At 33.0% G+C, this 15,874-nt stretch overlaps 1 protein-coding gene across 26 annotated transcripts in view; it reads right to left on the bottom strand.

The window, feature by feature from the left end:
- LOC143143860 (tubulin monoglutamylase TTLL4) overlaps positions 1-15,874 on the bottom strand; it is a 554,572-nt gene that overhangs the window by 168,447 nt on the left and 370,251 nt on the right. For 21 of the 26 annotated variants that reach the window (XM_076305648.1, XM_076305652.1, XM_076305646.1 and 18 more), the window contains one exon: positions 14,418-14,506. The exons of the other annotated variants lie outside the window; for them this stretch is intronic. The gene's annotated coding sequence lies outside the window, so the exon portion shown is untranslated. The remainder of the gene's footprint in view (positions 1-14,417; positions 14,507-15,874) is intronic. 26 annotated transcript variants of the gene reach the window in all.

Raw genomic sequence — 15,874 nt, 5'->3', positions numbered from 1 at the left:
ATTTTGAACTTATGCAAGATACCCAAGTCTCATAGTCCCCGGCTACCTAAATATCTCCTTTATTTTTAATGCCACAAGAAATATTCATTGTATAATTTAAATAGTATCGAAGGAGGAATACCACAAAAGAAAAATTTCTTTTGGTTCGATTATTATTTTCAAGGTCGCCGTTATTTTTCATCAGGGAAACTTATATTTTTTTTCATTCAATTTATAAGTTCAAATGTAATTTTAATATTATCCTACAATTTTATCACATTTTTGGTATACAAGGTCATTTAAAAATCATGACTTAAGCATATTTAAATGTATTGTTTCAGCTGCTACAAAATTGTATAAAAAAAGAAAGTAAATTTTCCTGATAAAAGATAACAATGTCCTCGAACAAAAAGAAACTATGAAAAAGTAACCGAATATAAAAAATTTTTTTGCCTGGTATTCCTTTTTGATATCGTTTAAAGTATGCCATTAAAAATAAAGAATATATTTAAATAGTCTCCTTTAGCCGAGATACCCTGAATATCCCATAATGTTGCGTCGTGGACGAGGTAACACGCGTTGTGTCATGTGGTCACGATATCATACTTTTACGCTCTCATATTTCATTTATGTATAATTTCATTAAATTGCTTGAAGGAGGCTGCAAATTCGTTGCATTTCGCCCTATTGTCTTGCTTGTACAGAATACAATGATCCAGTACTTCATTCTATTTTTATTTTATTTTTGTTAATAAAGTGAATAATACCATTAAATTAAATAAACAAAATAAAATAAAGTAAAAAATACAGAATATTTACTGTATTTTGGTTTAATATGTTAATTGCCGACTTTCATTAGGCACACTCGATAACGTTTATACAGAGTTGGGCGTTATTAGAATATCTTAGAACAAATTTTTATCCAGATAAAACAGTGATCTTCGAATAATCATCGAAAGTGTGATCTATTCGAATTGTTTCTATCAATGTCCATTTCTGCCCATTCAACCCTTTTATTGTACGAATACTTCTGTCCTACGTTGTATAATATTAGCATGTTCAACTGTTAATTGATAGTACTTATATTTTGCAGATGTATGTAAGCCGCATTTTTGTAGAACCTACGTGAAATCTGTCGAGTACATATGTATGTACATTTGTATTAGTACAGGCAAGTTGCTCCATTTTACGTATGCTTAGACTAGGATATTGTATATAAGATGGACGAAAGGACAAAAGGAGAGAGTCAAATAAGCGAAAGAGAGTAGACAACACAGAGATCTAAGTAGAGAGAGAACGGCCACGTGGAATTAAACGTAATTTATATATTAAGTGTAACAGCCCAATAAACAATATATCTATATAAACTGTATATAACGATTTCTACAAAATCATTTTACAGCGATTATTAAATTTGGAGCGTCCTTCACTAGCTCTCTGTAAAGTTCCAATTTTGTTTGAAAGCAAGTCAATTCGTATAATTACTCTTATTGCTGTCAAGAGTTCAACAGGCGTTCGCTGCTGTCTTAATTATTGTAATTCATATTAAATAACCCGATACTGCCAATTACACCAAATTAATAAGATTCGTGCGATTAATGTATACTTTGGAATAATAAACCAGAGTATCCCTTATGTATATGAAAGATAATTACGCAGGTGAAAGCTGCACGGTTGTTCATCAGACCAGCTGTTGATGTAAACAAATTGAACATAATCCGTACTTTGTGGTTTGCATTACTTTCCGAGGGGATACTGACGGTATCCCGGTAGATAATTAAAATGTATTCGTATTACATTTTCGCATTTTCTCTCTTCGCTGTTCGAGCAAACAGAGAGCTGAAATATAAATTACGAAGGTCTTGTGTTAAATTCTTTTTGGATCGTCAAAAGATTGTAGATTCGTGAGGTGTTAAAATGTCATTGGATGTAAAACTAATACGTTCAATAGTTCAAGGAAATAAAAGTTTTTTAATAATTACATAAATTCTTTAATAATTTCCAATACTTTATATTATGTTTGAAACACGTTGCTAATCTTTGTAAATCCAGCTATTAAGATTATCATTTCGTGATTAAAAATGAAATTTGTTTTTTTAAAGAAAACAGGTTAGTAGATGTTATTTATTAGCATTGAAACAAAAAACAGTATATTCCACTCAAGATTACGTAAACAACTTCGAAATCTCAGCTGCATTTGTCAACATTAGCAAATTCTAACGATATCTCGATCCCTTCCAACTCATAGAATTTCAATAATATTTTCAATTCCATTTATTTTCCAAAATATATAAATTAACACGTAATTTTCCCTACGTTTGTGTTTTGATGTAAGCATACACTTACATGTATATACATGAAAATATTTGAATTATTATTATAAAAACAAAGAAAGTAAACCAGAATTACAATATAATTATTATTTATTGTAGAATCGAATTCAATTTTTTCTTGTAATAAATCTACGGATAAATTTTTTAATAGAATTTCCTACGTCATTCTACGCTAATAGAATAAGAGAAAGAGCTTGTTTGTACTAAGGCAAATTAAATGATCCTCCATTTTGAACTTATGCAAGTTTCCCAATTATGCAATATAATAAAATGCAATATTAAAACGTAATTCAATTTCATATTCCATAAAAAATAATTACAGTAGAAATTCAATTGAAAGGATTGATTAAAAAATGTCTACATTAGATACATATTTGTTTCTTTTTAATAACATATTACCACCCAGTTATATTTGCTGTATATTTGTTCTGTAAATTATATTCAGTTGTAATATTATTATATAGTATATTTATCTACATACCACAAATAAATATTTGTTATTATTCCGTGCGAATATCAGTACATTGGTTAGAGTCGTTTGATTATTGTTTTACCTACAAATATTACGTATTTCATTTTCAGCTGGAATAAAAAATTCTAATATCACCTTTTTTAAGAACATTTGATTAAAAAATATCTATTCTTACTATGCATATTAAGCGACTGCTGCGAATGTCACATAACGAATAGTTGAGGAGTATAGTAATGCCTACTGAAGAGTTGTGCAGAAGGTCGTTGGAGGCTGTGATTGTCAGAATGATTGTGTGTCATGAGACGTGCTACAATGATCGTTAACGGCATATGTACGTCATGCAGACGAACCCGTGATTCTAATCACATAGCACGTGAGTAGAAATTTCCATTAGTTGAATAGTAACTTCTTTGTAGCGTTATGGCCTATCGTGAAACCATTTTAATAACCATTTTAATAATTCACCATCTACCTTGCGATTAAAAACTATTTATTTGTTTCAATCGTTCAAACAAAAATAAATTTCAAAGGGAAACATACATTTTCCAATCGTTTTATTCTAATTTTATGACACTGTCGATGGAAAATACATTTCAATGAATATGCAGTTAATTGCAAAAGTATTCATACCCCGTCAACATTTTATTTCAAATGATCTACATACACTGTCTCACGAAAGTGTTCAAACACATACTATAAAATATTCCTAAGATATAATAAGTATGATTTGCAGTACATACATAAATATTATTACACACTGTGTACAGATATGACTACTTACATTATACAGGTAAAGTTTTAAACAGATCGAGAAATATGTATAATAGTTATGAATTGTTTTTTACAAACGTAAATTTCGTTGAAGCCGCAGAAGTATTTAAACAAGTGACTTTTGGAACTCTAATATTTAGTAGGTCCACCTCTTGCACGAATAATATATTGTAATATATTACGATTGTGCATACTGTTTATTAACTTTTTTGTAACGCTAGGTGATATAGAATTTCACACTTGGAGTATTTTTTCTTTCAAATGTACTTTAGATAATATAGTCAAATTTTGTAGCTCTTTTCCTATTATTGCCCACAAATACTAGATTGGATTAATATCAAGGCTTACACAAACATATATACCCAAATTTCTTACACTTTCTTTTATATCTTACTGTAAGATATCCCCAAACCATAATCGAGCCCCCTCAACCTACCCATACTTCACTGTATTACGCATTCATTTCGGTATTTGCTTGTGTCCAAAGAATTGGTCCGTCCGATCCAAAAACGTTGAATTTCGATTTGTCCGAAAATATCACTTTACCTTAGATTGCATTATCATTACTAATAAATTTCTCGGCGAATTTTAATTTTTTCTTCTTATTTATGTCGCTAATGTATAGCTTCTTTCTGGGAACTCTGGTATGATAATATTGCTGGAAAATCGGATGACGTATCTGGTGAACTGTTTGAGTTAAGAGTATCGTAAATCGATGGTTTTATCGAACTATTGGTTCGAATCAGAAAAGTCGAAGAAAGGTGAATGACAAAAGGGAACAAAAGAAACAATGGATATAATGAGTAAGCAAAGATTGTCTGTAGCACCTGTACTTGAGAAGGCTGTATATGGATGCATCGTAACGGACTCTGGTCTCAAGTGTACGTTTATGTGGAAAACCAATGAAAGCGACTTGTAGAAAGCGTTTCAGATTGGAAACGGTAAAAAGTATAAAAAAACGAAAGTGGCAGTCTGTGCACTATTGTAAAAATATGAATTCTGAATCGTTATCCTCAACAATATTTATAAAGAAAACAAAAGCTTATGAATTCTACCATGGAAAGAGAATCACGAGATTTCTGAATGGACAGAAGACTGTAGTTAATGATAGAATAATTGATAACCAATATATACCTCTTATTCGTATAATAGCCCCATTGGTTTCTAGTATCAATAATACTGTTGTATGGGCAATGGTGAGAAACAATTTCGTTGATAGTCTTGAAGTAACTGATTGACAAAGAAACAGTTCTTCGAAAAAGCAGAGAAGAAAACTGGAAAGTGGACAGTCCCCTTGAGAACCAATAATGGGACTGAATGTGTAAATCAAAAAAATGAAGGAAGTCCTCGAATCAATAAACACTACTCACGAGCTATCGCCACCCAATGTGAAATACTATAACGGTATGGCTGGAAAATGAAACCGTATAATATGTGTTGCTATGGGATCAATGTTGTTCAATACTGATCTTCTAAGAAAGGATCTCCATCTGCTGTGGACAGAAACCATTGGAACAACAGCGTATCTTTGTAATCGTATGCCAAATGGAGAAATCATGAATACTGTTCCATACAGCGAGTGGTACGGAAAGAAACCTAATGTTTCTCACCTGCAAGTCTTTGAGACGAAAGCTTTCGTCCATATTTCCGATTCAATGAGTCGTAAGATAGATCTAAAGGCGAGGGAGGTTGTGTTTGCTGGTTGCGAGCACTATATTGATATGGTACATCGAGTACTCGATATCGATAGAAGAATCATTGAATGAGTTGGGATTGTAGAATTCAGGATATAACAAGTTCATCGGATCGAATTCTTTTTCTCCGTCATCAGAAGAACGAGAGAAGGAAGCCGAAGAAGAAACCTGAAATAGAGTTTACATTTAAAACACCATAGTCACGAAGTCGCGAAAAGAGAGGGGATGATCAACTGGTTCAAAATCACTCGACAAGTTAATTCTGTCTTCGGATCAAGTGTTACGAGATAAGCTGGGTAGACCTACTTGCATAGCTGCAATAAAGGAATCAATGGATCTAGTAACTTACACTGATACAATTTCAGGAGATAATGCAGATCAGTGAAAACAAACAATGGACAAGTAGGAGTCGCTTTGTAAAAATCAAGTGTGGGAGTGTAAACACTTACCAAAGGGTCACCAAGTAATTTTCTGTCTCCGAGTGTCTAAATCGAAGCTAAAATCCTGATGGTACGATCAAGCGTTACAAGAATTCAATTAAACCCAGCACGTCGACTATTTTGAAATCGTAACATTTGTTAACATCTGTTAACGAATTTGGACGAGACACAAAACATGTTAGTCAGTTTTCGTTTTCTGTGTTAATTTGCACGAGAAGCTAATTCACAGCAGATTCATGCCAATAAATTTTTACGAGAAGCAATACAAATTGATAAATACTGTTTAAAAGATAGGATTCAAGCCAATAAGTTTACACGTGAGGCAAAACAGATTGACTGAGAGGTCTGAAAAAGTGTAACACAAAATACCATGTATTATTTTGAGAATTAATAGACTTATTGACCTTGAATTCCTTTTCGTAGATAAGAGGATCAGATAGACTAACTAAAACAGATATTTCAAAAGTTAAAGTCAATGTAAACGAGATGTTAAATACCGCGAAATGTTAAGCTATTGAGATACCGCAAGAGTTATGGATTGTGTTGTATAATTTAATTTACGGCGGAGTTATTAGGTTCAATACTGCATCAAGAAAGAATTAGAGAGGAAGATCTTTCTCAAATACAACAGATCAAAGGAGCTGGACGACTTTATACAAAAGATCGGAAGCACTGTGTCGGAAAATGCAGTGAAGAGAAATAAATTCGTATCGGAGAATTAGAAATTGGCCGGATCGGCATCGGCATCAATAGTTATTTGATCGTCAATCTTTATGTTAGTAGAAAAGGACGAGAAAGTGACAAAATGATGTTCATCCAAAGGTTGAGTAACGTAGCTGAACTATTTATGTCCAATCTCACAATGAGATCTCATCTCCAATGAGATTCTATATAAGAAATTAGTTTCGCAAGGTAGTTTGAAGCATAATTTAAACTTCAAAGGTCTGCCAATGACTCACTTTTCAGAGAGAGGCGTTCTCAAACACATAGAACCAAGACTGTCAACAAATTTCCTTCAAAACCAAGCAGTCGGCAAACCCGCGGGTTCAAAGGCTTAGAGATCCTTGTAGAATCATCAGTTAAAAGTCACAAACTTCGATTCAGATCGATGTAAGCAGAATTGGACAGTGATTAACTATATTTCGATAATTACAGTAATTTATTACTGGAAGAAATCGTAATAATCATAATTATTAATCAGGTAATCATCACGGACATTGATCCAGTAATCTTACACAACATTTGTGATCAATATAATTTGATCACATTGGATTTATCATATAATAATTGGAACGATTACTACATATTCGTATTAATTGTAATAATAAAATCGAATGTGCGGGAAAAAATGCAGTTGATGTTGACATTGAGCGTTTTTCAAAGAGTCGAAGTACAGTGTATATTTACAAACTTTTTCATATCACCTTTAATGTTTAATGTACTATGAATCAATAGAACTGAATGTTAATATTGACATTCATTATTATAACACATAGTCGTAATGTGTTATTTTGAAAACCTTTTCCGAGTTGAGATAATATCTAAAAGTAGACCAGAATTACAGAGAAGTAATTCGTAGTAATTTAATTACGTATATATAATAATATATGTAACTCTTTTGTGTTTAATCGACATTTGTCATATACATTATATTAATTGCTTGAACTTTATTATTTTTGGAAACATCGTTTATAGAATAATAAATGAATGTCATACTGTAAATTTTTTAAATTTTAATAAAAGACTCAATACTTTATCATTCAAGATATTGAGGAAATATATACGGTTAATATATAATTCCTCTATTCTATACGAGGAAATATATATTTCTTTATTTACATTCAATTTGTCGCGGAAAGACTCACTTACTCGAGACTCGAATTTTCATAAATAATAAAAATTAATTTTATGCTGAAATCTTAGACCTTTTTTTCTTTTATCATCCTATATAAATATTTTTGCTCGATTGATATGTGCTTAATCGCGAAAGCTTTACATAATTGATCATTTTCATTTTTTACATATAACATTTGTGTCAACGAGTCATAAAGGAATTTCCAGTGTGTTTCTTTCGGTCGCCTTAAGATGCATCCTAAAATATTATTTATTATCTCTAAAGATTTAGAGCATGACACGGTATTTCACAACAACGGTCATTTATACATAATTTGATTATGTACTATATTCATTTCGTCTAGGGTTTTTATTGTTTTCATTGGATCGATAGTTATGTATAAGAAAAGAGTGTTTACGAAATATCTTACATATTTTGGTAACAGATCTTGTAGTACGTCAACAGTATTTAAATTGAATTCTTTCAATTTCTCATCGTTACTGTTATTGTCACTTTCATCGTCCTCTTCCGTAGGTATACGATGTGTATGGTAACAATAAAGGCTTTCACAAAATTGCCATCATCGGTTAAAGTTCCAATTACCTTGAAGTATTTAAGGTCATACACTAGGTGTATTGTGAGATAAGTCGTATATTGGAAATGTTTTGGAACATGAAGTACAAAAATCGACAAAATGTTGCTCTCTGTTGCTTGAATGTAGATGCAATTTTAGAACAGCATCGAATGCATCAATGATGGCGAAACACATTAGTAAAGTTTGTGGAATATAAATATTAAAAGCGTACCTCGTATCCTACAACAACGTAATAATCTGTTACAGAAGAAACTGCGAGGGAAAGCTTCTCTAACATAAACTCGTAAAAAGTTGAGATTACAATTTGTAGAGAAATATATGCATTTTATGAAAAAATAGAGAAAAGTATTGTTTACTGACGAGAAGAAGTTTAATTTGAGTGATCTTGATGGATAGAATTATTATTGTCACGACTTACAAACAAAAAACTGAAGTTAAGTATAAATAAGTGTAATCGTAACTAAAGTTAGGAGTAATGATATATGTTGCGGCGCAATTAGCAAGGGACAATTTCTATTGCTCGTCATAAATGGAAAACCTTCGAATCTAAAAATCTGGTCGAGGCATGCCACCTCATAAACCGATCATCCGCGCAGCATATCCCAGCGATGCGTGTCCCTTAATCGTTTATAATTGATATATTGTATCCCACTACCACCAGAAAGTCGCATATTTTCCTATTGATGAGACTTGACGAAAATATTCGTGCTCAATACTTCGACACCGACACAAGAAACCAATCATAGACAATCACTAAAACGACAAGAAAAATCAGTCGCGACAAAATCTCCAATAGATACAGGAAACTCCCCTCCTCGCACCGCGTACACATAAATCGTGACTTAATTTAACACTGGCTAACAACGCTTATAGACTACTTTCGACAACGACTCTCAACCAGAGATACATTATACAACAATCCTCTGTTAAACATCCCTTACAGTTCCCTTTATATTTTTGATTCCGAGCCTACGTGACCTAGGTCAAAAGGCCATACTCGTCTCGGGGGATACAAGAAGCATAGGCAAGCAGATGGCACTTGTTTTCTAGGATGGTCGTTGGGACGAGCAATAGATGGTGGATCTGCTTCGTATCATCGCCACCTGAAAACTTTATTGTCTCAGCGTACAGTCTTCTTTTGTCGGTTACGATCCTCCGTATTGGGTCACACGTTTCTACACACGTTCTTACGCTCTCCTTCTCTCACACACCTAACATTCAAGCCGTCCATTTATCCCATAATTTATGGATACTACAATATCGATTTTTGTTATAAGTATGAACAGATTTTGATTATTTAACGTCGATTTTTCATAAACTTCTACTTACCAAACAACCTAATATATCGTACATAGCTTGATATTGTGGCATCTTAACGTTGCCAGTATAGCTCTGTCGATAGAGTTCGTCGTTTCCAAAGTTGTTGCAAATATCTGTAATATATCGAAGTAAACCTTAGTTCCTTTGCTCTTTCCTATACTTTCATGTTTCTGGCATTCTGCTATTTTATATTTCCTGCTTTTTCTTTTTTAGTTTCAGCGATTCCTTGTTTCGCTCTTGAGCGGTCTTCGACGCAAACACGTGGCGACTCGCACGAGAGCGAACGAGTGGTAGTTTCCAAATTTTTCTACCCTGTCGGTTTCTCTACTTTCCTGCAATTCTCTTCACTTTTTTCCGTTTCTGATTTTTATCTTTTGTTATCCTACATCTGCCTTTGTTTTTTCCCACTAGTTTTAAGAACGTTATTCGACACCACGAGGGAGATCAGAGAAGATCAAAGTTCAATACAGTTGAGTCCAGTTTGCGCGAGAGTTCTATTTATTCGTGCCGTAATCACACACGTGTAGCAGTAAGATAGTCTAGGTTTGTTGTTAAATACATCGGAGTATTAAGAAGTAAAGGTTTAGTTGCTTTTAGTGTTCCCTATTATTCGTGCCGTAATCACACACGTGTAGTAGTAAGATAGTCTAGGTTTGTTGTTAAATACATCGGAGTATTAAGAAGTAAAGGTTTAGTTGCTTTTGGTGTTCCCATCTTTCACACTTCAATATCTTCGTTATTTTGGTTCAAAAGTGAAAATATTATAAATTATATCTTTTCTCTCCCAAGCTTGTTTTTTCGAGTTTTGAAGGAAATCGGCATGCATACCAATAATTACATTATTGGTATGATATATTTTGTACTTGTAAACATTAAAATCACTTCTGTCAGTAAAATCTGTTTCAGAAATTAGGAGACTATTTTATTTCCATTTAGAATGATAAAAGCGGTAAGCAAATTTGTGATCGTGCTCTTCTGGTCTCGAAAAGACTCGAATTTCTGGAGTAATTGATTTAAAATTGCGTTAGTAATATGGTTATTATTATTCTGCAATGAATGAATAAAAAAATAAAAGAAGTGGTTCTTTCGTTTTCCAGCTATAAATGTTAGTGACACTTCTAATTTCAAACACCATTTTTTTCTAATTCATCTTTAATATCTATTGTTGGAATTGAGCTATGTAAATTTTGAATAACAACTCTAAAAGAGCATTCGGTAGGCGTCTAGTGTGTTGGTGTTGATTTTGATCGAATCTGTTAAAATTGATTTGCCGGGAAACTCTTCACCTGTTCGGACAGTTATAAAACTTTCTAACATAAGTGGGAAATTTGTCATCCATAAATATTGAAGGTGGATTTTGTATTTTATTGACGTTCTCATTGATTGTATTATCTTGTAGCAATTCATTATTATCCAACACTGAGTATTGCGTTGTTTGTTTGCGATAAGTGATAAATTATCGATTATTTCGCAGAATTTGCTTCCCAAAAAACAAGTTAATGTTATCAGGATTGTTAACATTTTTTAAACGATAAGACTGGACCGTTTGTGGTTGTGTAACTGGTCACGCTTGACTGTCGAAATGAATTCGTTCTTCGTTGTATACAAAATGTGTTACAGAATAAAGAGTGAATATTGATTGAATAAAAAAAAAAATACCATAGAATGTGCAATACGGAATGCTGAACACAGAATATTTACTGAATGATCACAGAACGATGAACACAGAATGTAATTTTTCGTGTGTGTTTGCCGCTTACACAGATATGTCTCTATTAGTTAATCGGTGTGTCCGAGAAGTGGATATGGCTGTGTGTGATTGGGTTATGGTCGCTGTGTAAATGTGGTTAATTTGCGTCGACAGAAAGGGAAACACGGAGTAGGAATTTTTCTTTCCGATATCGACCTGGATTTCTTGGAAACAGTATTAATGAAAATTGAAATGGCGGGAAAAAATCCTCGATTGCCTCTCACGTTTCTCAGCTGTTCAAATTCTCCAGATTATGGTCACCGTCACCCGTAATTAGCAAATAAACGACTACGGGTCGATCGGAAGCATTGTTTGGCGGTATGATATGTGAACTAATACTGTTATAAACTGGCAGGTTTCAAGAACTTGCGCAGACCGTATGCACGCATCAACACTGAGAATCTATTTGACTTTTGTTTATTGACATAATGCTGCGCTTGTTTCTTTTTTGTGTAGTTCTCTGGTCGTACTTGTGGGATTATGGAATTGTTTAGCACAAGAGAAAATGTAAATAGGACGTTTATTTTTAGATAAATATATTACAGTCATGCAGCGAAGTATGGTTATGAACAACTGAACAGATTGTATCGATCACGTCGTCACATCAACGGAAAAATAGGAAAGCTGGTATCGAGCTCATCCACCATTCCATGACTTCTCAAGTACTGCATGGTTTAATGTCGTTGTATTCCAACAGTACTGTATCACCATTTCTTTTATATCTTCTGTTTTACTTGTTGCCACGTAAGTTCTTCAACCGACACGTTTACATCGATGTGTTGTCTAGATATCTTTTAGTATTGTATTAGTGGGGGATCTATTATTGCTCGTCGTTTCGGTATGTGTACCGTGGTTTGTTGTAATTTTTGTAATCATAATAGGTGTTCTGCCGATATCGATTGCTCATAATATGGAAATGTAGAAGACGAGATTATGGTCACTGAATTACCCGGCGAAGTGAATATCGATGAGGAACATGTTCCTTCACTTCCTTGCTAGATTTCGTAATTAACCAGAGTTATCGATCTAAGCTTAATGTGAATATACATTTTTTGAATTTTGATTTCTTACTTTTTTAATGGCTCGCTTATGTACATTTACTCTCAAAGATTGCTACGTATACACGTCTCTATTCTTTGATAATTCGCACGCGACTATTTGAATTTAATTGAATTTAGTATTTACACTAGTTATTATACAAAAGTAAATGAGCATAATAATATTTGTATTTCGTACTTTGCTTCTATACTTTTATAACACATAAATATTATGTACGATATATTATAAATTTATTGAGTCTAGCTATCAAATCGATGCACCAAACTTATATTATTGCATTATTTATTAATGTATATTTTTTAATTTGTCAATGTCTATTTGTTATTTAGGTTTCCTTTTTAAGATTAATTTGAAAAAATGTCTAAAAATAAATATTTTGATCGGGACGATCGGAAGTTACAAATTTTCGTATGGAAAAACGAATAGTTAATATTTTTATATTTGATTCTTCTCTGCCAGTACCAAAAATTCGTACACAATTATTAAACGAAGGTAACAGTGCACCATCGGTGCAAACAATTTCGCTGCCGATTACATGTAACAGAAAAGCATGGTCTTCTTGCAAGAGCAATGCCATATATTAATAAAAAAAAAAATCTTCAAAAGCGATGGGATTTTTTCAGTAAACACATATTAAGACTAATATGTGCGATTCTTATCTGATCTAAATTTATTATCGCTTGAGAAACATCGTATCCTATTTGGACTTCAGTTGGTCTATAATGTAATTATGAGCTTCATTTATTGCAATTGGAGTCTTTTAAGTTCACAGTTATTCGATATAAATTATGTTAGAGGAAGCTCATATTACGCTATACGATGTTAATAATAGCTTAAACACGATTCTAAAGAATGTTAAAGTATTGCAAATTTCTTGACTTTTTTCCTATTCCTGTTAGCTTTAAGTATCAATTGTTCCATGGTTTGTGTTCTCACGATTAATCAGTACTTTTCCTTTGTATTCAAGAAAGTTTACTCCCGTATATATAAATAAATAATAATAAATTCTTCGAAACGTTTCAGCATGTCTAACGTCGAATGCCAACGTGTATTACCATTATTGGCTAACATTTTTAACGTCTGTTATTATTGAAGTAATATAATTTACAACTAGCTGAAATGTACGGGGCAACAGAACGAGCTGATATTATTTAATATTCTCCCGTGTTTTCAGTGTTTTTTTCATTATCTGAAATTGAAATAAAATTTCAAATTCATCATCATTCTGAATATTCGGTATCGCTGTCATCTTCATAAAAATTTATATTTATTTAGTACTTCTCGATCAGTTTTGTATTTCAATATATTTATTACACCCATTACGCGTAGTAACGGAATAAAATTCTTACAAATATTTCGTAAATGAGGAGTATACTTTCCAATATTTCTTTCATATGTTTCATGTGTTCATTCTATATGTTTCTCAGTGTGTCCATAGGAGACTTCATTAACAGCCAATGTGAAAAATGTGTATGCTCAAAAATATCTCAGATTCATTAATATACTGAATATTAATTACTATAAACGATTGGTCCATGCAAATCGGTGAATCAATGTTTAAAGAGTGTAACTTGTTTCTTAAATTTTTACCAAGCTCTTCTTGGAATATTTTTTGTTTCAATGATTACATTATTGCAAATTTTAATTGAAAAAGCGTTAATATTTTGAGTCGATGGTATCGTGCGAATAATGTTTTACAATATCTTGTCGTTTATTAAATTAAAAAAACAGTCGTATGAGCTAACGACATTGATACATTCATCCAAGACACTAACATTTTTAATATTTTTGTTTCCATTAATTAAATTTGAAATATAGTCCGCTATTGGACTCCCATCGGGAGTGGCTGGATAGTTTTGGTAGCCTCACCTACTGTACCGTATAAGGAAGTCCCGGCGATCTTGAAACAATGCCTCGCTTGAACGGGTGAGCACCGTGTCCTGGTGCGGAAAATTAGGGAGGTGGGGGATCTCTCGCTACTGGGTGCGGTAAATAAAGGCCATACTCACAATCAGTGGTGTAAGCTCGCTGGCAGGGGCCGTGGAAGTCCCCCACCCCCCACCCCACGCCCGGGCCCCTCACCTCGTTAAAACATGCGTTTATCTCGGAGGAAGGGACTGACTCCTTCCCCTGTAAATGTCGCGCCAGTAATAAATGGAAAATGAGTTACCTATGTGTCCTCGTATCGCGAGCGGCCGTAAGATTGGAGTCACGATGTCGCACGATGGTTCAAAGCCGGAACAAATTTCAATTTTTTCACTGTAACATACATTACATCAACAATCTTATTATTGTTTCCAGTAGAAAAGAAATTTAACAAAAGTGGATTTTTAATTAACTTTAATTAGGTGTAACTTTTTACGACAGCGAGCGTCAAGGTCGGACTTGATTCTGATTGTTCGATGAACCTTAGAGAATATAACCAAAAAGGTTCCAGCTGCGTAAACTTGCGAGTTTCGCGGTAGGATTTCTCTTCCGACAGTTGTTACAATTAATGCTTCAATAGTACGGATGATGAGCCATACCGTTGTACATTCATTTAACTTCCTAACTGTTACTATTTATTTAACTAACTAGACAGCGAATACGTTTTTTCTCAGATTCAAGAACTAGTTCAGTGTTTCCTTAGTCTACCGTAAACCTCTTAAGATTCGATTGATTAATCCAAATTATGATTTAATTTTGGATCCGCCATTTTGTTTTTATTGAGTATTTATTATTTTTATGATTTCTGACTATTGATTTATAATAAATAAATTCGGCATCTTCCGAATACTAGCGTAAATATAACAATTATATAAAATACACATTCAACGAATTGGGCCTATCACTTTATTTTCAGCAATGTTGACCTCAGATTCGTAATCAGCGACCTCGAAAACATTCGGATACCAGTTTGTGTGTAATTTGATGCTTTTATATTGAAGTTAGCGAATTTTTATCGGATTATGATCGTTTCGAACCACTGATTTCGTGCCGTGATATTGGGAGAGAGATGGTAAACGTCTCCGACAGAATTACTTTGCATTTATTAAATATAATACAAATCCTTTCAAACTCTTTTTTATAAATTGTATATAATTACAATTTACCCAAAAGTAAATCGTGTTAAAATTAAAAGTACAAGTTTTATGTTTTCTTACGTTACAAATTCTCCGAGGAGTTGCTGTCATCTGAAGCTAGTCGGAGAATTTTCTTGCTTTAAAATATTTTGAGAATTGAAACAAATTTTTCGATATTTTGGTTTCTACAGGGATTATGAGCGCACAACTCATAAATATTGATACAAGTCTCTATTGGTGTCATAGCGTTGTTGGTTGTTCAATTCTTTTTAATGTGCGCGATACAATAGAAAAAAAATTAAGTTCCCTGATCTAATAAAAACATTAGGGGTTTTCAACCACTAATTAGGTTACAAAAATTTCCTGCATTTCAAGCTTTATTCAATTTTAGCAATCAATAGTGTGGTTCAATAAGGTGTATGGAAATATTCACACTGATATCACACAGGAGATAACTGTAACAATAATATATTTGGAGTAGACAACACTTGAAGTAGACATACTTCGTGATCTTTATAACAATTGCCCTCGTTCAGGTCAATGGCCTTTCTTATACCTTAGGTTT

The sequence above is a fragment of the Ptiloglossa arizonensis genome, chromosome 2 (genome assembly GCF_051014685.1).
Source record: "Ptiloglossa arizonensis isolate GNS036 chromosome 2, iyPtiAriz1_principal, whole genome shotgun sequence".
NCBI classification, from domain to species: domain Eukaryota; kingdom Metazoa; phylum Arthropoda; class Insecta; order Hymenoptera; family Colletidae; genus Ptiloglossa; species Ptiloglossa arizonensis.
Note: the sequence above shows the minus strand (reverse complement) of the source record. Positions and strands in the feature narration are given on the sequence as shown.